This window comes from Hevea brasiliensis, chromosome 1 (genome assembly GCF_030052815.1).
Source record: "Hevea brasiliensis isolate MT/VB/25A 57/8 chromosome 1, ASM3005281v1, whole genome shotgun sequence".
In the NCBI taxonomy this organism is placed as follows: Eukaryota; Viridiplantae; Streptophyta; class Magnoliopsida; order Malpighiales; family Euphorbiaceae; genus Hevea; species Hevea brasiliensis.
In genome coordinates, this window is record NC_079493.1 from 49,505,097 (window position 1) to 49,526,845 (window position 21,749).

Sequence of the window (21,749 nt, forward strand, 5' to 3'; positions counted from 1 at the left end):
CATCGGACCATATGAGGTTCTGGAAAGAGTGGTTCCTTTGGCATATCAGTTAGCATTACCTCCAGAGCTAGAAAGGATACACAGTGTCTTCCATGTGTCCATGTTAAGGAGGTACACATCTGACCCATCTCATGTTCTATCATTTGAAGAGATTGAGGTAAATCCAGACCTCTCATATGAGGAAGAACAAATAGAAATTCTGGCATATGAGGTGAAGCAGTTGAGGAATAAACAGATACCCTTAGTGAAAGTGTTGTGGAACCATCATTCAGGCTAGGAAGCTACTTGGGAATGTGAAGAGGACATGAGGAGATAGCACCCACAGCTGTTTAGAAACTGATGCCAGGTAAAATTTCGAGACGAAATTTATTTTAAGGGGGGGAGAATTGTAACACCCCTATGTTCGGTAGTGCGTTCTACTGTTCCGATAACCAGTGTTTGTCTAGATAGCTAGGATGCCTAGAACTAAATTTAAATATTAGTGAGGAGACATAAAATAGAGGGAAATACAAGAAAAACAAAGGAAAAATAATAGCAATGAAATGTAACCAAGTTAAGCGAGCCGAAAACCGTAGCGATGGGTGACCACACCGAGAAGTTGTGGCGTAGACCGTTGACTAGCCCTGGACTGCAGGGAACCCTGGAAAATATTTTTAAGACTTAAATAAACATCTATTGAAGTATAAATGACATTAGAAATGTGAAAGAAAAATTAAGTAATTAGTACATAGAAAAACGAGAAATCGAGAAACCGACAAAAATCGGTGATACCGAAAAATCGGGAATACAACCTGAATAGGGGCATTCTAGTCAATTGACACCCTGAGTTGCCTTTTGACCTAAATGCCCATTAAAAATAAATGATATTAAATATTGAAAATATCATAAAAAAATTAAATTATGGTACATAATGTAAATAGTAGAAGAATAGTAACAAAATTGCAAAATTGGAAACTTTGGATTATTAAATCATTAACCAAACTTAGTGCTCCACCAAGTTAAGTTAGTAGACATTAAAATATCACAAATGTGGGCTAAAACTTCATCCTCAACCTCTCATTTCCAAAACAGCCGAATTCATCCTCCATGGGACTCCATGGCCAAAGCTTAACCAAGCTCCATACATCCATGATCCAACCATAAAAACCTCAAGTATCCTTCATTAAAAGTTGTCTACACACCTTGGGGAAGAGTTAGGGAGCAAGAAAGATAGGTTTTTGTGGAGTTTTGAAGAAGCTTCAAAACAGGTAAGTGGTTATTTTCAATTCTTGTTTAATTAAAATTGTAACTAAGGTTGTGGGCAGTTGATTTATGGAAGAAGTTTTGAGGTTTGATGAATTATTGGTGATGTACCATTTTGGCAGCCATGAAAGTTAAAATGTTTAACTTGTTGTTTACACGTAAATGATGGGAAAATATATTGATTAATGTTATAAGATGTTGTGGCCAATGTGTATTAAGTGTATGTGGTGATTGAGCAATTGATCTTGAAGTTGAGAAAGTATGGGAAACTTTGGTAAATTGGAGCATTTCGGCAGCCATGAGAAAGTCATGAGGAATGCTTGAATTCATGAAGATTTGATGTAATGTGATTTTAGAGTTGCTAAGTATGTATGTAATTTATTAGTGAAATTATATGTAATAATTAGGAATGTTTATGTGTGTACATTGTTGGATTTGGACTTCGTGAATTGTGATTGCATTTGGTGCATTTTGAAGTTGTTATATTCTGTCCAAGTTAACCTATAATTAAAGAATTGAATGGTTATGGTTAGTGCCAAATGCAGAATGGTATGGAGAAGTGAAGGTGTAATTGGTAAATGTGTGTTTGGTTTGATGTTTGAAAGGCATGTAGAGGGCAGTGTGCAAATGACAATATAACCCTAAGTGTGTGACTCCAATTGGTATGAGGCCAATTAGAGGTGAAACTAGGCACAAAATGTGCCAACTTTGATGAAGAAAGCCTACCTAAATTCCGTCCAGAAAGTGACTTGAGAAATGACCAAATCCGGATTAGTGACTTGAAAACCTGAAAATTGACCATTTGGACAGCAGTTAGTTTTTTTTTTCTATAACTCACTCAAAACAGGTCCAAATGACCTAAACTTTTTACCATGGATAGATAAGACATAGAGCTACAATTCTTATGAGGACATCAAAGCCTAGAAATGGCCAGAACCAAGTCAAATAGCTTGCACAATTTCGGATACCAAAACTGCCAGAACTAAAAGTGACCTAGAATTTACCAAATTTTGCACTAAAGGTGCAATCTGTCCAGCTTTAGTAAATTGACCATATCTTGGTCTATACAACTCAGAATGACCTGAAATTTTTCCCCAAGTGCAATAAGACATAGAACTACAATTTTGCTTCTTTGACCAGAAGCTAAAAACCAAGAGAAATAGGACTCTAAGCTAGACTAATCTAGCACACAAAAATTGAGAACTTGACATTTACATACATTGATGCTTGAAATAATTTGGCAATGAATGCCAACTTATAAAAATGGTAAATTGCACTATATTGGAAGCATATTGAAATGCAAAATGTGACATATTGGTAACATTAAAATTTATTCCCCTAGAGTGCATTAAGGGTCAACATTATAGGTTGACTAAGGAATGAAATAGTATTAAATAAATTAATTATTGAACCTTATTATTAGAAACTGTTTAAATGAGTACTGAAACACTTCAAATTGTGTGTTTCAGTTAGCAAAGACTTAAGGAAGGGAAAGGAAATACTAAGTCAGGGCCAAGAGGTTACTCTTCAGAGGTTTGTGCACAACAATTATTTCTTTTGAATTTTCAATTGAAATAAATTATGACAATTTGTCTGTTATTGGTTAAATTATGAAAATTTGTTTGAATGATATTTAATGGATATTTATTGCTTGAAAAACATTGCAAATGGTTTGAAACCACAACTATCATGTATATTGATTGAATTCCTCACTAGCTTGTCTAGTGGGATGAATTGGCTTTGAATCCTCTCTCTAGCTGAAGTGTTGAGGTGTGTGCCTGTTGAGGACGAATAGGATGAGTACTCATATTATTGCTAGCTAGCTATGTTATTCCTCACTAGCCATCGACTTTTGGGACGAATTGGACTATGGAATCATGATTAAGCTGCGTGTGTGATTTATTGATATTTATTGTGATATTGTGAAATTGAGTTTAATTCTTTATGACATTCATTGTCTTTTGAATTCAACTATGATTTTAAGTATCCACAGTTCATATGATTTATAGTTTATGGTTTTAAATTGTATTTTCTTAATGTTGTGCACCACTGAGACATTAGCTCAGTGATAGCTTTTTCATTGCTGTCGCAGGTAGACAGACGGACAGAGCAGCAGAATAGGCTGCTTGTGCTACATTTTGAGATTTCGCAGGGTATATTGAGTATACCATATTTTGTAATTTTTGTTGTAATGTATGTGCACTGTATGTATATATTGTACTTGATCTTGAGCAGTTGTAAACTAAAATTGTAAATTATTTTAGCTTGTAAAAATATTATGACATATTTCTTTTATCTCAGCTTTTGAAAACACTGAAAAATTGATGTTGAATTGAGTTGAGAAATTTATTGTTTTGAACTATTATTGGATTTTGGAATTGAAGAAATATATATTGGAAGTGTTTTTTTACAGGTTTTGAAGAACTGTTTTATTAAAAATACAGATGGCACTCTGTTAAAATTTTTATAGAAATTACTGATACTCGGATTTGTTATTTGGTTTCACTTCAGTAAAAAAAATTTTAAAACCTGTCAAAAGTGCTCACCACTGTAAAAAGAGATAAGAAAAGGTTTAAAATCCCTTGTAGTATATTTAATGGGTTATCAGTAGGCGAAGTTTGATAATTCATTAGGTATACTACGGGATCATGCCATGCCTTATAGAGGGATAGGGTGTGACACCAAATAAGGTTTTTCATCAATTGCTCCTCATAATTCAAATAGTATTTAAATAAATTATGAAACATATTATAATTAAATGTGCTATGCATACCTTAGTTCCATATAATTAGTATATAGCACTAAAATATATGCTCTATCTTTCATCAATTGCTCCTTATAAAATTATTAGGATTTAAATCAGTTATGAAAATAGTATAATTAATATACTTTGTATACCTTAACTCCATATAGTTAGCACATAACACTATATCATATGCTAGATTTTTCATCAATCTCTCCTTATAATTCAATTAGTAATATAATAAACTATAAAATATATTACAGTTAAATGTGCTATGCATACCTTATATTATAATTAGTACACTACATTATAATATGTGCTAGATCTTTCATCAGTCTGCTATTTATAATTCAATTAGTCTTTAAAGCAATTATAAAAGTAATTATATAATCTTTAATTATAAAATACATATATAATTAAAGATTAAAAATATTATATAATATAATAATTCACTTATAATTAAGAATTATATGTTGGTTTAATGTATTTATAATTAAATTATTTAAAAAATAAATGAATTGAAAATAATATTAACTTGTGTATACTTCATAATTATATTATATATATGTTATATACTGATATAATATATATTACAATTTTAATTGCATATAAATATATATTAAAATATTAAACATATAATATATTTAAAAAATTATAGAAAATTATACGTAGATTTTATAATAAAATCTAAAATTACGGGTTTCTTATATCAAAATAATATTTTTTTTAAAAAAAATTGAGCACTTAAATATTTTATAAATAAAAAATAAAATACATAAAAATTACTTTCTATTTAATTTAACAATTCACATATAAAATTTCCTATTTAAACTTTAGCAGTAAGTTAAAAATTATTTAGTAATATTCGAAATAATTTTTTAAAGCTACAATTTATCTAATAATTATATAATTTTATTTTTTAAAAAACATCTCTTTCAGTTGCTGTTGTAACTAGTGATTACCAAATATTGTAATTTATTGAAAGGAAAAGTATATTTAGATACCTTGTGGTTTATGCAATTTATTAAAAGTAGCCTAAAGTTTTTTTGAATTCTTTTGCACTTAAAGGCCTGTGATTTAACGCTATTAGTGCTTAACGGAAAAAGTGATGAATAGCGTCAAACATGCACTGATGCGGTTGATGTGTCATTGACATGGTTGACTTGGCACTGACATTAGTGCCATGCCAACAATGTTAATGCCATTATTTATTTTGGGACCTAAGTGCAAAAGGTTAAAATCGCAGGTCCTGTAAATGCAAAAAGAAAAAAAGAAATATAAAAAAGAAAGCTCAAGTCCTAAATGCTAAAAAATTAAACGTATATGATACTTTAGTGTACTTTTTCCTAAAAAATTTTGAATGCTTATTTCAAATTATTAACATCATTTTTCCTTTTGAAAAATTTTTCCTTCCTTTTTCCTATTTTTATTCTCCGCTTAATCTATACTATAAGGTCTCTGCCCAATTACATGATATTATCTCCTTTCACCCACCAGACATCAAGGACTTGTCCGTTAGGCTTTGCCATTATTGGATACCAAAGTGCACTATGCAACTAAGCAGGACACATGCATACAAAAACCCTTCACTTTTACTCCCTTTTCAATGTGGGACAACTCATTCCCGCCACCTTTTCACCTAAAAGCTTACCATTTGTGGTAAAGTTAATAATCCTCAACTTTGGCACCACACAGAGAAATTTTTTGCCACATACAATTGGATTTTAGTCAAAGAGATAGATAGGGAGAGACAATGAGAGATATACAAGAAAGAGAGAGATATGGAGAGATACCTCAGTAGGAAGAGAAAGAATGCAAAAGAGATAGATAAAGAGAGACAAAGATGGATAGAGAGAGACATATGTGGAGAGCAAGAGAGAAAGATGGGACTCAAATAAGAAGAGAGAGAGAGGGCAAAAGACATGGATAGAAGAAGACAGAGATGGGGATAGGGAGAGAGATGGAAAGAGACCCAAAATGGGAAGAGAGATGGAAAAATATGTGGATAGAGAGAGACAAAAAAGGAAAGAAGAAGAGAGAGATAAAAAGACTTAAACAGAATGAAAGACAGGGCGAAAGACATGAAGAAAAAGAGCTAATAGATTAAAAATAATCATAATATGTAAGTGCTAATTGCGAATTTAGGAGCTTGGAAAATTGTTAGTGGACTATGAGTCTTTTGCTGAAATAGAAAAACGGTATGGGTCGGAAATCAGTAGTTCTCTCTCTTCACTCCTTTCTATCCTGCTCTTGAGCTCTCCTATGGTTCTGTAAGTTCTCTCTCTCTCTTCACTTACATGGCATTATTTTCCTTTTCATGCCTTATTGGACTTCCTTCCACGGAGATGCAGCAATCAGTAGTCGTTTCTTTTAAGTTCCGAACCAGCAGAAGCAGATGAATTGCTTCTTCCAATAAGGCAATCTGATTTTTATTTATGTATTTTGTTTTCGTCGATGGGACATGTAGATCTCAACTCAGTGCTTGCTTTTTAGAGGAAGATGTGTGGCTATGATATTTCTTTATTAAAATAGAAGCATCCTTTCTTTTCTTCCTCTCTTTGTGGTTTATATGGGTCAAAGTGCATCGTGCAGAAACGCTGAAGGATTATAGAGGTGGCAAATGTGAAGGCTCCAGATATTTCAATGGTTCGTGTATTGGCGAATTTGGATATGAAAGCTTGTAAAGATAAGTGCTTGAGGAACTATTCATGCCTTGCACACGCAAATCTGGGTGTGATAAAAGGAAATGGGTGTTTGACATGAATGGTGATTTGGTAGATACAAGAGTATTTACAGTAGGGGGACAAAACTTATATGCGCGACTGGATGCAATTATCAGTAGAAATTTGGGATTTTTCCGTTATTTTTGTCAATTAATTGTGTTTAAATGAGCATTTCACTCACTTTCTCACCCCACCATCTTTCAGGAGCTTGCTCTATGGCTAACTGTTTAGATGTGGCTGTTTACTACACTAATAGCTGCGGTTTTTCTTTTCTTTTCTTCCTTTTCAGCTCAATATGCAAATAATTCCAAACACCTTCTTGCAAAGAAAGGGATACTGCTAGTTATGATACTATCCTTGGCTGCAGGAATTTCCTCTTTCGTTCTTTCTCATACTGGTTGGTAAAAAGGCAGAGGAGATTATGTAAGCAAATTAAGTTATGTCAAATTCTTTGCCATTTAATGGTTAAAATTCTTTGAAATTTTGGTCATAAATAGAATGGACATAGCAGATTCATATGTTTAACTCTAATTAGTTTGAAACTAAGAGCTAGTACACATGTTTAGGAGTAATTAATAATAAATAGTAACAATAATTTTGTGTTGCTAACTTTTAAATCTAATCTTTAATTATCTGTTTCCATTGTTTGAATTTGGTGCAATGCCGTGCATTTTGTCAGATTATATTTGCTTAGATATCAGGCGCAATTCTTTCAATGGTGCCTACTGGGATTTTTTTTTTTTTTTTTTGAATATGGGACATATTAATTAACTAGTTATGCATCTTTAAGTTAGAAAATTCTCTCTCATTTGGATTATTCTTAAGTTTAACTCTTTTTTTTATGTTCTCAAAACACATTTGCTGTGCATCTCTCTATTAGACTACAAGGTGAATGAAAAATTAATTTCATATAATAAGCTGTAAGATTATGTTATGCTCATGTTTACTTTGTTCAATTTGCAAAAGATAGATATATAAATATATATATATATATATATATATATATATATATATATATATATATATATATATATATATATATATATATATATATATTGCGTGTGTGTGTGCAATCCTATACACTTATATGGATTTTGGATTCTGGCGTAGATGATACTACCAATGTGTCTGCTGTATAAAGCTCTAATGCTCTAGGCAGAGATGCTGCCATCGGAAAAGGAGTCCTCTTTGCCATAGAAGCCTTGCTTAATGAGCATGGTATGTCAATATCTGGACAACGGCTTGTCATACAAGTTCACTTTCTAGACTGTATCGGCTTCTTTGGTCAATCCAGTATAGGAAGGTGCACAAAGAGGATTTTGGCATTTAAAATTATGAAGCGTTGAAGACGAGTGCCTGCCTACATAGGACTCTTAAGCCCTTTATGTAAGTGAAAAATAAGCATTAAAATTATCTAATTGTACGCAATTAGGAATTAATTGTTGTTCTTGATTAGGAATGATTATTACATGTTTGTAGACTTATGCTTCAAAGAATTTGGTGATAGGTTATTTAAGATTTTGGAATTATTTTTGTAATATCATTACCATGTTAAGTAAACTACTATTTTCTATTTTTTATTCTCATAATAGTAGCCCCATTCTCAGACATGGATGGGTTGACCTGTAAGTGCACATACATGCCTTCACACTTGTCACTTGTTTCCTTTTTTTTTTTTGTTACCCCTTGTCGAAAGGATGAATTCATTAAGAAGAAGCCTTGATAGGCAATACATTGGTTACAAAATGAAATTGATTCATGGGATTAGCCATGAAGGAATCATCATACAGGGCTTTAGAGGCCAATTGGTGAGCTACCCCATTACAATTCCTTTTCACAAAGATAAAAGAAATCTCCTCTAAATCATGAACCAAATTCTGAATGTCTAAGACCAGTCCTTGTATCTGAGTAGGAGGTGTCGTCCCATTGCAGCTGAGAATGACATGCTTAGCATCCCCTTCCATGATCGATCGATTTAACCTCCGATTAGCAGCTATGGAAGCTGCCTCCTTGCACGCCAAACTTTCCAAAACAAGCAAGTCATCAATATTTTTGAAGTGTTTGCAGCTGAAAGATAAATGCACCAATTGCAAGAATAATTCATTAATAGGTGCAAATATTAGCAATTTAAAATTTTTTTATAACCTAGGGTTTCATGCATCATGTTATCACATTGAGCTATTGAAAAACACATCATTTTGTCATACTAAATCATGTTTCAATTGCTAGTCAAGCCCAATTATCATTGGGAAATAATTTCCGTAAATTTTTAGCAAGTTAGGGTTTTGGAGAATTCTTAACCTAATAGGCGTAGAATCAAATTCTTATTACCTAATCCGGGAAGCAAGGCCTCCAGTTACTAGCATTCTAGCTTGTTCACACAAGCTCTTTGATCAAAGCCCCTTGATCAACCAAAACATCCTCCTTTTGCTTCCTAGTGGTTTGGCCAAAAGTGGAAGAGAGGAAGGGTATGTCGTTTCAAGTTTTTCTCTTTTCGAAGTAATGAGAAACACTTTCTCAATTGTGATTCAAGAGCAACAACACTTTATTCTCTTGAATTGTTTGTCTCAAGGATGAAGATGAAACTAAAAGAGAGGGAGGAGAAGTAGCCGGCCAAGATGGGAAGACAAGAAGTAATTAATTTATTCTTATCTCATCTTTTAAATATCTTCATTTCATAATTAAGATAACCTAACAAGTGTACACTTTCAACTGGCCTAATTAAAAGTGTTGTTTCAATCTTATTGGTCCACATGTCCAAGCTTAATATTAATTAAGAAATTAAGATTTGATTAATTAATATTAATCATCCAATTAATTAATTAATTAATTACTAATTAATTAATTTTTCTTCTATATTTGACCAAGTAAATATGGTCAAACTTTGACAAGTCCAACTAGTCAAAATTCATTTTCTTACTTAAACTAATTTTCAAGTTTATATTTAAACACTTTAAATATTAACTTGAATACTTCCATTGATAAATTTAGTTTCAAGTCATACTATGAACTTTGCAATCTAATTGCAAACTAAATTTATTAATTCAATTAATCAATTAAATCATTTAATTATGTGACTTACTAGGTTCATTACTAATTAGCAATGAGAATAATATTAACTGTTTAATATTATTGGAACCGCTTCAAACTCAAAATAAAATTTCCTTTTTATTCAAGTTCTCATAAGTCATAGTTGACATCTAGCATAATGTGCTATGACTACCCATTAGTTATGAATTAGTTTTCCAATTTATGAATCATTGATCAGACATGCGATGCATTAAAATATCTCCGTTACCAAATCTGATTCAAGCTGGAGCCATGGTTTATGTCAAACTCCAATTGCATTGAATTATATGTTCTCTTTTAATTTCAATCCTTGATTAATGAGACTTTCTTGCCAGAAACTTTTTTCTAACTAAGTCTATCTATCATGGCCAGGAACTTAAATTATCAAGAATAATTAAATGAACATAGGATTTTATCCCTATTTACTTAGGATAATGAATTCCATCTTAACTAACACCTATCTCTATATATAACTAGTTAGAGCCAACATATGCCCATATAGTCATACATAGTACAAGCATGAAAGCAGTATCAAACTCAAACCAACTATATATAAGATAACCATATTATCTCAGGTCAAGGGACTATATGCATTATTATGACCTATATGACTTTGTATTGACAAGAATAAACTCCATGTACAAGTCATCTTGTATCACTGGCTCGACGTACTTATCATATAAGTGCCCACTATGTTTGTCATACGGCATGAGACTCACCATTTCATCCCATTAGTATTGCATACTAATCCATGAAAACAAACATAGGTGATAATTTTTTTGAATAAGTCATTCCCAATGAAGCATTCTAGATTGTGAACCAAATTTATAATACTTATATTAGAATGTTTTGTCACTCATATTCTTAATAACTTAAGAATAGAACATCTAATAAGATATTAAAGTATATTTTCTATTAAATTCAAACCATTTGAACATAAATGAAAAGAATAATTACCATTAAATAGAAATAAATATTTATATGATACAATACAATGATATGCTCTAAGGCATACTACTAACAATCTTCCACTTGCACTAGAGCCATTCATTACAAAATCTAAGATCCATCTTCTCAAGATATCAGTCCAACTGGTTTTGTGTTATGGCCTTGGTGAACGAATCAGCCGAGTTATCAGCCAAAACTATTTTCTATATGGCTACATCACCTCTCCCAATTATTTCTCTTATAATATGGTAGCGCCTTTCTATGTGTTTGGATTTCTAGTGAGATCGGAGGTATGACCGCACCATTGTTATCACAATGTAGTGGAATTGGTGATACAATTGATGGAACCATTCTAAGTTCTGTTATGAACTACTTAATCCAAACAACATCCTTTGCAACATCTGATGCGGTAATATACTCAGTCTCTGTAGTGGAGTCTATAGTTATTGACTGCTTGGAACTCTTCCAACTCATTGCTCTTCCATTATATATGAACACAAAACTGGAGATAGACTTTCTATCATCCGCGTCTGATTGGAAATCAGAATCTGTAAAACCAACTATTTAGAGATCACCTCCTCCATATATCAAGAATAAATCCTTAGTTCTTCTTAAGTACTTAAGGATATTCTTGATAGCTATCCAGTATTTTAGACCTGGATTGGATTGAAATCTACTAGTCAAACTAACAACATAAGCGATATCCAACCTTGTACACAATATTGCATACATCATACTTCCAATTGCTGAAGCATATGGAATCCTAGTCATTTTCTCTCTCTCCTTAGGTGTCTTTGGTGACATATCCTTAGAAAGGTGGATACAATGCCTGTGACGCGCCTTACCCATCTATTGTATAACCGAGCAAAAAGTATCACATTTAGTGCTGGAGCACCCTATCTTGTCTTATCATGTCTATTATAAACTATTAATATCCTTTAAAAGAATATATTCCATATGTGGAATTTTTTTTTATAACAATTTATTTCTGTGGATATCCGGGCAGAGCCTCCTCTGTTTTATTAGCATCTGGCGGGTTCCACTAGTTACCTGTTAAAAAAAATTCCATATCTGTCTTATATATCCATAGTCATATCATATCATATCATTTTAAGAAATGAAACTCATTCATTCATTCAGATAGAAATTTATATACTGTCACACCCTACCCCTCCGTAAGGCATAACATGATCCTATAGTATACCTAATGAATTACCAACTTCGTCTACTGATAACCCATTAAATACACTACAAGGGATTTTAAACATTTTCTTACTTCTTTTTACAGTGGTGAGCACTATTTACAGGTGTTAAAAATCTTTTTAACTGAAGTGAAACCATATAATACATTTGAAGAATTAATAATTTCTGCAAGAATTTTGGCAGAGTGCCATCTGTATTTTGAATAAAACAGTTCTTCAAAAACCTGTAAAAAAGCACTTCAATTATTTTGTTCAATCTCCAAGCTCCAATATTCAATCAACACAATAAGTTTCTCAACACTTGGCAACACAAATCCACAATAATTTTTCTAGTGTTTTCAAAACTGAGATAAAAGAAATATATCACAAAATTTATAAGCCAAAATAATTTACAAATTTAGTTTATAACTTCAACGTACAATTTTAATTTACGATACATATAGTGAACACTATATACATATAGTGAACACTATATACATATAGTGAACATACATTACAATACAAAATGCAAAATATGGTATACTCAATATACCCAATGATCTCTCAGTATAGTACTAGCAGCCTAGTTTGCTGCCCTGTCAGTTTGTCTACTTGCGACAGTATTGAAAAGCTATCACTGAGCCAATGTCTCAGTGATGTACAACATTAACCAAATACAACTTTAAATCACAAATCATAAGTCATATAAATAGTGGATACTTAAAACCATAGTTAAATTCAAAGATAGTGAATGCCATCAAGAATTTAAACTCCATTTCACAATATCACAATAAATATCAATAAATCAAACACACATCTTAATCATGTTCCAAAGTTCAATTCATCCCAAGAGCCGATGGCTAATAAGGAATAACATAGTTAGCTAACAATAATATGAGTACTCATTCTATTCGTCCTCAACAGGCATACACCTCAACACTTCAACCAGAGAGGGAATTCAAAGTCAATTCGTCCCAAAAGCCGATGGCTAGTGAGGAATAACATAGCTAGCTAGCAATAATATGAGTACTCATTCCATTCGTCCTTAACAGGCACACACCTCAACACTTCAGCCAGAGAGGGAATTCAAAGTCAATTCGTCCCACTAGACAAGCTAGTGAGGAATTCAATCAATATACATGATAGCTGTGGTTTCAAACCATTTACAGTGTTTTTCAATCAATAAGTATCCATCAAATATCATTCAAACAAATTTTCGCAATTTAAACAATAACAGACAAATTGCCATAATTCATTTCAATTGAAAAATTCAAAAGAAATAACTGTTGTGCATAAACCTCTGATAAATGTCTCTTGGCCCTGACTCAGTGTTTCCTTCCCCTTCCCTGAGTCTTTGCTAACTGAAACACACAATTTGAAGTGTTTCAGTACTCATTTAAACTGTCTCTAAGAATAAAGCTTAATAATTAACTTATTGAATTCTATTATTTCCTTAGTCAAACTAAGATGTTGACCCTCGATGCACTTTAGGTGAATTAGGTTTTAATGTTACCAATATATCACATTTGTAGCCTTTTAGTATTGGTACATGTTACCAAATTTATTTCTATGTTGCATTTTATTGCAATTTGCTGGATTTCGGTATACTAATTTGACCTAGCCGGATGACCTAGTTCCCTCGGTTGGACCAAGTTATGATCAATTTACCAATGCTGGACAGAATGTACCAAAATGGTAGGTTTAGGTCATTTTTAGGTCACTTTTGGTTCGGCTAGTTTTTAAACCTGAACTTGTGCAAGCTATTTGGCTTGGTTCTGGCCATTTCTGGGCTTTGGTGTCTTCATAAGAATTGTAGATCTATGTCTAAACTATTCATGGTAAAAAGTTCAGGTCAATTGGACCTGTTTTGAGTAAATTATGGTCAAAACATTAACTACTGCCCAAATGGTCAATTTTCAGGCTTTCAAAGCACTAATCCGGATTTGGTTATTTTTCAAGTCACATTCTAAGCAGAATTTTGGCAAGCTTCCTTCATGAAAGTTGGCACATTTTGTGCCTAGTTTCACCTCCAATTGGTCTCATACCAATTGGAGCCACACACTTAAAGTTCTAAGCCAAAACATACACTGCCCTATTACAATTTGTTCATCCTTTACCAATTACACATCCTATGCTTACCAAGTTCACTTTTCCATGCCAATTCTAGTTTGTGCCATAACATTAACACATTTAGCAACACATTTTTGGTCATTTTGGCAACTTGTAACCACTCTCAACAAACACACTATAATTCAGAATTTTCCCAAGTCCAATTACAAAAATTAAAGTCCCATTTACCACAATTCAACCACATGAACATACCTCCTTTCCATGTCCAAATTCTAACAATTAAACACACACACATGCTGCCATCCATGACAACATAATTCAACAATATTTCATGAACTCAAACACTTCAATCTTCTTCATGAGGTTGGCACAAGTTTACACATACCCATCAATTTCCATTTAAACAATTTTTCAAGCTTCCAATCAAACCTTACACATGGAATTCAACTACAATACAATCAAACATTTAAATCATCATTCAAACTACTATTTACATGCAAGAATAAGCTGTTCTTATTGAGGTTCCATGGCTGCCAAAATGTACATTTCCACTAATTCATCAAACTTTAAAAATCCTTCCACAAATCAACTACCCAGAGCACCCATTCAAAGTTTAATGAAACAAGAATTAAAAATACATACTTACCACGTTTGAAATTCTTCAAAACCTCACCAAAACTTAATTTTCTTACTGTCTATCTACTGCCTAAGTTATGTAGAACAACTTTAGTGAAGGAAACTAGTGTGAAAAGTGGTTGGAATTGAGGTGCATGGAAGGTGATGAAGCTTCGGCCATGGTGTTTCAATGGAGGCTCACTTCGGCTTGGTGTTGGGAGGTTGAAGATGAAGAAATAATTCTGTCCACAAGGCTTATATATGTCCCATAATTCATGGTTAGTGGAGCACAACTTTGGATTAATGAGTTAATTAATCCTAAGTTCCATAATTTGCAATTATGCCACTAAACTTTCACTATTTATATTATGTACCACATTTCTTATTTTCATGACATTTTCAATTTTTAATATCAATTATTTTTAATGGACATTTAGGTCAAAAGACAACTCGGGGTGTCAAATGACCACAATGCCCCTGTTCGGGTTGCATTCTCGATTTTTCGGTAACACTGAGTTTTGTCGTTTTCTCAATTTCTTGTTTTTCTTTGTACTAATTAATTAATTTTTCTTTGATATTTCTAATGATATTTATACTTCAATAAGTCTTTAATTATGTCTTAAAAATATTTTCCAGGGTTTCCTGTGATCTAGGGCTAGTCAATGGTCCACGCCGCAACTTCCCGGTGCGGTCACCCATCACTATGATTCTTGGTTCATTTAACTTGGTTGTATTTCATTGCTATTATTTTTCCTTTATTTTTCTTATATTTTCTTTTCTTGTATTTCATTATTCTATGTCTCCTCACCCATATCTAAGTGTAGTTCTAGGCATTCTAGCTGTCCGTACAACACTGGTCACCGGAACAGTAGAACGCACAACCGAACATAGGGGTGTTACATATACAAAAGCTTACAAGCTTATTTACAATCCTAATTGCAAGGTATAATATAAAAATATCAAAGTTAGGTCAAACCCTAACTCATAATTTCAACCTCATAAAATCTCAATGTAAATCAACTTCAAATAATTATAAATGCATCAACCAACATTATTAAATCACTTTATATACATCAAAGTCATAAAAAAACCCTCACTTACCATGGGTACCGAAATTTACTCCCTCCATAACTCACCAATTTCTTTTAATTTCTTATAAATTTCACTTCATTTTAACCTTAACTCAAGGATTAATAAAGGGAGAAAAGAAGATTACGCACTAACCTCTTGTGACCCACTTCAAACTTCAACTTTTCTTCTTCTTATGGGTATCTAAAGCTTCTCTATGGAGTGAGCTAAATTTTTAATGAAGAGAGTTTAAGGTTTTAGTGAGGAGAAAGCTTTGAAAATCAAGCTTTAAGAAAACAAAAATTGTGGAAGGGAGCATCCATGGGGCCGACTCAAGGGAGAGAGAAGAGGGAGGAAGAAGATGATGGTTGGTGAGATTTTGTCTTCTTATGTCTATATATATATATATTTGTGTACTTTTAATTTTTAAAATTTCATAAGTCTTCTTTTCTTTTCTTTTCTTTTCTTTTCCTCTTCTTTTCTTTTCTTTTTCTTTTCTCTTCTTCTTCTTCTTCCTAATTAAATTCATAAATTTTAATTTGTGTTAATTATTTTATTCTCTAAATTTTTAATTTGACATTTAGGTCAAAATTCACCTCTGGGGGTGAAATGACCAAAATGCCCTTCATAGTGCATATTGGGTTTTTTTATTATTTTATACCAATTAATAAATTCTCTTAAATTTTATTTTATTTCTCTAAATTTTTCCTATATTTTCTTGATATTTATTCCATCAACTTATGCCTCCTCACTATAGTTTAAGTGTAGTTCCAGGCACTCTGACTGTCCGAATAGATATTAGTCGTCGGAACAGTAAAATGTACGGACTACCTATGGTGAGAGCATTACAATTCTTCCCCCCTAAATAAAAATTTCATCCTTAAAATTTACCTGATGTGAAGAGCTGAGGGAACTGCTGCCTCATCATTTCCTCGCTCTCCCATGTCCTTCTTCTGTCTTGTGGTGTCTCCACAAGACTTTCACTAATGGGATCTTCTTATTTCTTAGTTCTTTCACTTCCTGTGCTAAGATGCTAACTGGTTCTTCTTCATATGTTAAATCAGGTTGCACAATTATCTCCTTTGCTAAAATGACATGTGAAGGATTTGATCTGTATCTCCTGAGTATCGACACCTGGAGTACATTGTGAATCTTATCCAGCTCAAGTGGTAAAGCTAGCCTGTAGGCTACTGGACTCACGCGTTTAATGACATCGCATGGACCAATAAGCCTAGGGCTTAACTTACCCTTCTTACCAAATCTTAGCACTTTTTTCCAAGGTGATAACTTGAGAAATACCTTATCGTCAACCTCATACTCTATATCCTTTCTCCTCAGGTCCACATATGACTTTCGTCTGTCTGAGGCGACTTTTAAGTTATCTCTGATATGTTTCACTTTTCCCTCTGTCTGTCTCACCATGTCTGAGCCCACTACTTTTTCTTCACCCATTTTTATCCAGCATAAGGGAGTTCTGCATCTCTTCCCCTACAATGCTTCATATGGAGCCATCTTTACACTGGCTTGGTAGCTGTTATTGTAAGCGAATTCTACCAAAGGAAGATATTTCTCCCAATTCCCTTCATAATCGATGACACAGCTTCTTAACATATTTTCCAATACCTATCATATAATTCATGTCATATCATTACTATCATGTCTTTAACATCTATAACAAATTTAATAAGTTTTAAGGGTTACCTATATCACCCTTTTGGACTATCCATCCGTCCAGGGATGAAAAGCCATACTGAAGCGCAGTTGAGTGCCTAATGATCCCTGTAACTTCTGTCGAAGTAAATCTTAGGTCTCGGTCAGATATGAGTGATACCGACACTTCGTGTAACAGTACTATCTTAGCTATGTAGATATCTGCTAATCCTTAGTATGTCTTACTAGATCTAGCTCTATAATCTTATCCCTATCTCGATTTACTATCAAAAATACGTAGCCCTATACAATTGTTCCAAGTTGGTATGTAATCTGCAGCTTACAGTACAAACATTGAAAATATTGCATAGTTACCACGGTATATCCCAATAGATCAGGTTTTTACTATACTTATCCTCAATCAGTTCTGCATTGATCCTCTTTCATCTAAGATACAATCTCTTTCTTATTTCCATCCATTATTTTTAACACGATCCTTTTTGGTTGATAATCTACAATCACTTGATGACCTAAAGGGTTGGTGACAAGTATGTCATCTTCTGACCCATCTATCAGTATCCTCTTTCAACAGAAGGTATAATACATATATAGGGGTGAACATAATTAGGATCTACCAATACATATTTAGAGGTATTATAATTAGAAAATGTACCTCTGACAACGTCTACCAGGTCTGGCTCCTCTCGAGCCATAGTGTACACGAGGGGTGCTACTTCAACCTCGGGCTGTTCTATAATCTCAGAAGCCCTCTGTGATGTACCAGCTATCTCTGGTCTCATCGGTCTTCTACCCCTCTGTACTGTCGAGGCAGACCTCTGAGTCTGTGGTGGAGCTGTGGGAGCACTCCTTCGTGGGCAATCTCTCAAAAAATGCTCTATGGACCCATATCTGAAACATCCACCCATTAGCAATCTACACTTTCCTCTGTGGTTCTTCCCATAATGTGTACAAACTAGCACCGGGATTGATCTCTGTGCTATAGGACCCATTGAATTGCCAACTGATACCCCTGTCTAACCTCCTCTCCTCGGGGCAAACCGGAACCTCTTCCTCTGTTCTCTGCTCTGAATCTGACCTTGAGACCCCCTGGGTCTCTTGCTCTCTGTGGCAGTTGTGCTGGACTGGCCAGGTCCAAACCCTCTCTTGCGCTGTCTATCCCACCTGAATTGCTCATCATTTCTAACTCTCTCTACTGGGGTCTTATACACTGGCTGTGGAGGTGGTGGCATAGCTCTGGTGACCTGACGGAGCAATTGAGTTATCTAATCTAGAAAGGCTTGCTGTGTCCTTAATAAAATACCCAACAATGTTTTTTCTCTACTGCTACTGCACCCCCGACTAGACACAGGTGTAGGTGTGTGACTCTCTACCTCTTCCTCTATCGGTCTTGGAGACCCATGCTCTAATGGATCGGATGCCATCGATCCAATAAAATAGACTAGGATCAGATCTGTATTAGTGTCACTTCGACTCTATTTAAAGGCTCATGCATGTGATGCACTCTATTTATTTCTAATTATCTAGGTCTAGGACCACCTAAACCTCTATTGTGATACCACTAAAATGTGACACCCCTTACCCATCTACTATATAGCCGAGCAAGAAGTGCCACATTCGGTGCCGGAGCACCCTATCTTGTCTTATCATGTCTATTGTAAACTTTTAATATCCTTTAAAAGCAAGTATTCTATATGTGGAATTTTTTTTTATATAACAATTTATTTCTTTGGATACCCGGGCAGAGCCTCCTCTGTTTTATTAGTGTCTGGCGGGTTCCACTAGTTACCTGTTAAAAACAATTTCACATCTGTCTTATATATCCATAGTTATATCATATCATATCATTTTAAGAAATGAAACTCATTCATTCATTCAGATAGAAATTTATATACAAAAGCTTACAAGCTTATTTACAATCTCAATTGCACGGTATAATACAAAAATACCAAAGTTACGTCAAACCCTAACTCACAAAATCTTAATGTAAATCAATTTCAAATACTTATAAATGCATCAACCAACATCATTAAATCACTTTATATACATCAAAGTAAAAAAAAAACCCTCACTTACCATAGGTACTGAAATTTACTCTCTCCATAACTCACCAATTTCTTTTAGTTTCTTACAAATTTCACTTCATTTTAACCTTAACTCAAGGATTAATAAAGGGAGAAAAGAAGATTAGGCACTAACCTCTTGTGACCCACTTCAAACTTCAACTTTTCTTTTTCTTATGGGTATCTAAAGCTTCCCTATGGAGTGGGCTAAATTTTTAATGAAGAGAGATTAAGGTTTTGGTGAGGAGAAAGCTTTGAAAATCAAGCTTTAAGAAAACAAAAATGGTGGAAGGGAGCATCCATGGGGCCGGCTCAAGGGAGAGAGAAGAGGGAGGAAGAAGATGATGGTTATATATATATATATATATATATATATATATATATATATATATTTGTGTACTTTAATTTTTAATATTTCATAAGTCTTCTTTTCTTTTCTTTTCCTTTCTTTTCTTCTTCTTTTCTTTTCTTTTTCTTTTCTCTTCTTCTTCTTCCTTATTAAATTCATAAATTTTAATTTGTGTTAATTATTTTATTCTCTAAATTTTTAATTTCACATTTAGGTCAAAATTCACCTCTGGGGGTGAAATGACCAAAATGCCCTTCATGGTGCATATCGGATTATTTTTATTATTTTATACCAAGTAATAAATTCTCTTAAATTTTATTTTATTTCCTCTAAATTTTTTTCTATATTTTCTTGACATTTATTCCATCAACTTATGCCTCCTCACTATAGTTTAAGTGTAGTTCTAGACACTCTGACTGTCCGAACAGATATTAGTCATTGGAACAGTAAAATGTACGGACTACTTACAGTGAGGGCGTTACAATTCTTTCCTCTAAATAAAAATTCCGTCCTCAAAATTTACCTAATGTGAAGAGCTGAGGGAACTGCTGCCTCATCATTTCCTCACTCTCCCACGTCGCTTCTTCTATGTTGTGATGTCCCCGCAAGACTTTCACTAATGGGATCCTCTTGTTTCTTAGTTCTTTTACTTTCCGTGCCAAGATTCTATGTAACACCCCTATTTGCATAGCCTGGTACATTTTACTGTTCCGGTGACTAGTGTCAGTCTGGACAATTAAGAGAATTAGAACCATGTCTAAGACACCTAGATAAGCCCTGAATGCAAATAATTAGTAATTGCCAAATAGTTAAGTATAAAGAAGAAAAACAAAGCATAAAAAGTTAAATGAGCTGGGAGTCACAGCGATGGGTGACCTTTCCAAGAAATGACTGCGAGGTCAGTCTTAACTCAAATTTCGAACTGGAAAATGTGATGCCGCAGTCCTTAGGACTATTGGAAACACAATGGAAAAGAGAAAATCACATAAAAGAGTTGTTAAGCAGGTCAAATAATTAGGTCAGAGATCCAAAAAAAATATTGAATAACTTGCAAACCGAATTGAACCAGTGAGGAGTAATTTGGTCAATTCACCCCTAGAGCTGACTCCTGACCTAACTGTATAATAAAATCGGAGAAAAGAAAATTTTGAAATATATATTTAAATTGAAATGGTTATAGAAAAAGAGAGGAAACAGAAAAGAAAATAAGGATTAATGACATCACTCCCATGATATCATGCATGACACAATAAATTCTAATTTTTAAAATTGGAAAATATGAGATAATATTACATAAAAGGACCAATTAGAGAAAAAGAAATAAAATTTCTTCCCTTCTTCTTCATTTGGTTGATCTATCCCCTCTCTCTCTTCTCTTTCATTTCTCTTAATTGTGTAAAAATTAAACAAAATCATACATAAGGGGCTTGGAGAAATTTTTGACCAACACTGGAAGGATTAGGGTTTGTATGATTTTGATGGATTTTAAAGTGTAATTAAGAGAAATGAAGTGTGTAGACATTGAATGTGCACTTTGAATGCATTAGATTTGAACTTTATGTAATTAGGGTTTTGATCATGTGAAAAATTGGAAAAAAATTTGAGAATTGGTCAATTGATGTAGTTGACCTTACTTGAGTTGAGAAATGGTCAATTGTGACCATTTGCGGTGTGTGTGAATTGTTAGAACCAAGTTTCAATTCGGATTGGTTTGGGTCAGTATGCTGATAACTTGACCTAGGTCCCTTTCAGGGACTAAAAATGAAAATTTACCAACCCAATTTGTGAGAGGCCAATTGGGAATAAAACTAGACACAAAATGGACCATTTTTCATGTAGGAATCATGCCTAGAAAATGACCATAACTTAGTGAACAATTAGGCTAAATCCGGATTTGGACACACTGCCCTGTACAAAAATGATCAAATGAATAGTAGTTACTCAAATGACCATAACTTGGTCTAGGAAGGTCCAAATGACCTGAATCTTATACCGATAGAAATATGAGAC

At 33.5% G+C, this 21,749-nt stretch overlaps 1 long non-coding RNA gene across 1 annotated transcript; it reads left to right on the top strand.

The window, feature by feature from the left end:
- The first annotated feature begins 5,826 nt into the window (after nt 1-5,826).
- LOC110662719 (uncharacterized) lies at nt 5,827-8,281 on the top strand. The gene is made up of 3 exons (XR_002496340.2): nt 5,827-6,255; nt 6,578-7,131; nt 7,819-8,281. It is a non-coding gene; the product is annotated as an uncharacterized LOC110662719 (long non-coding RNA).
- Nucleotides 8,282-21,749: the final 13,468 nt, after the last annotated feature.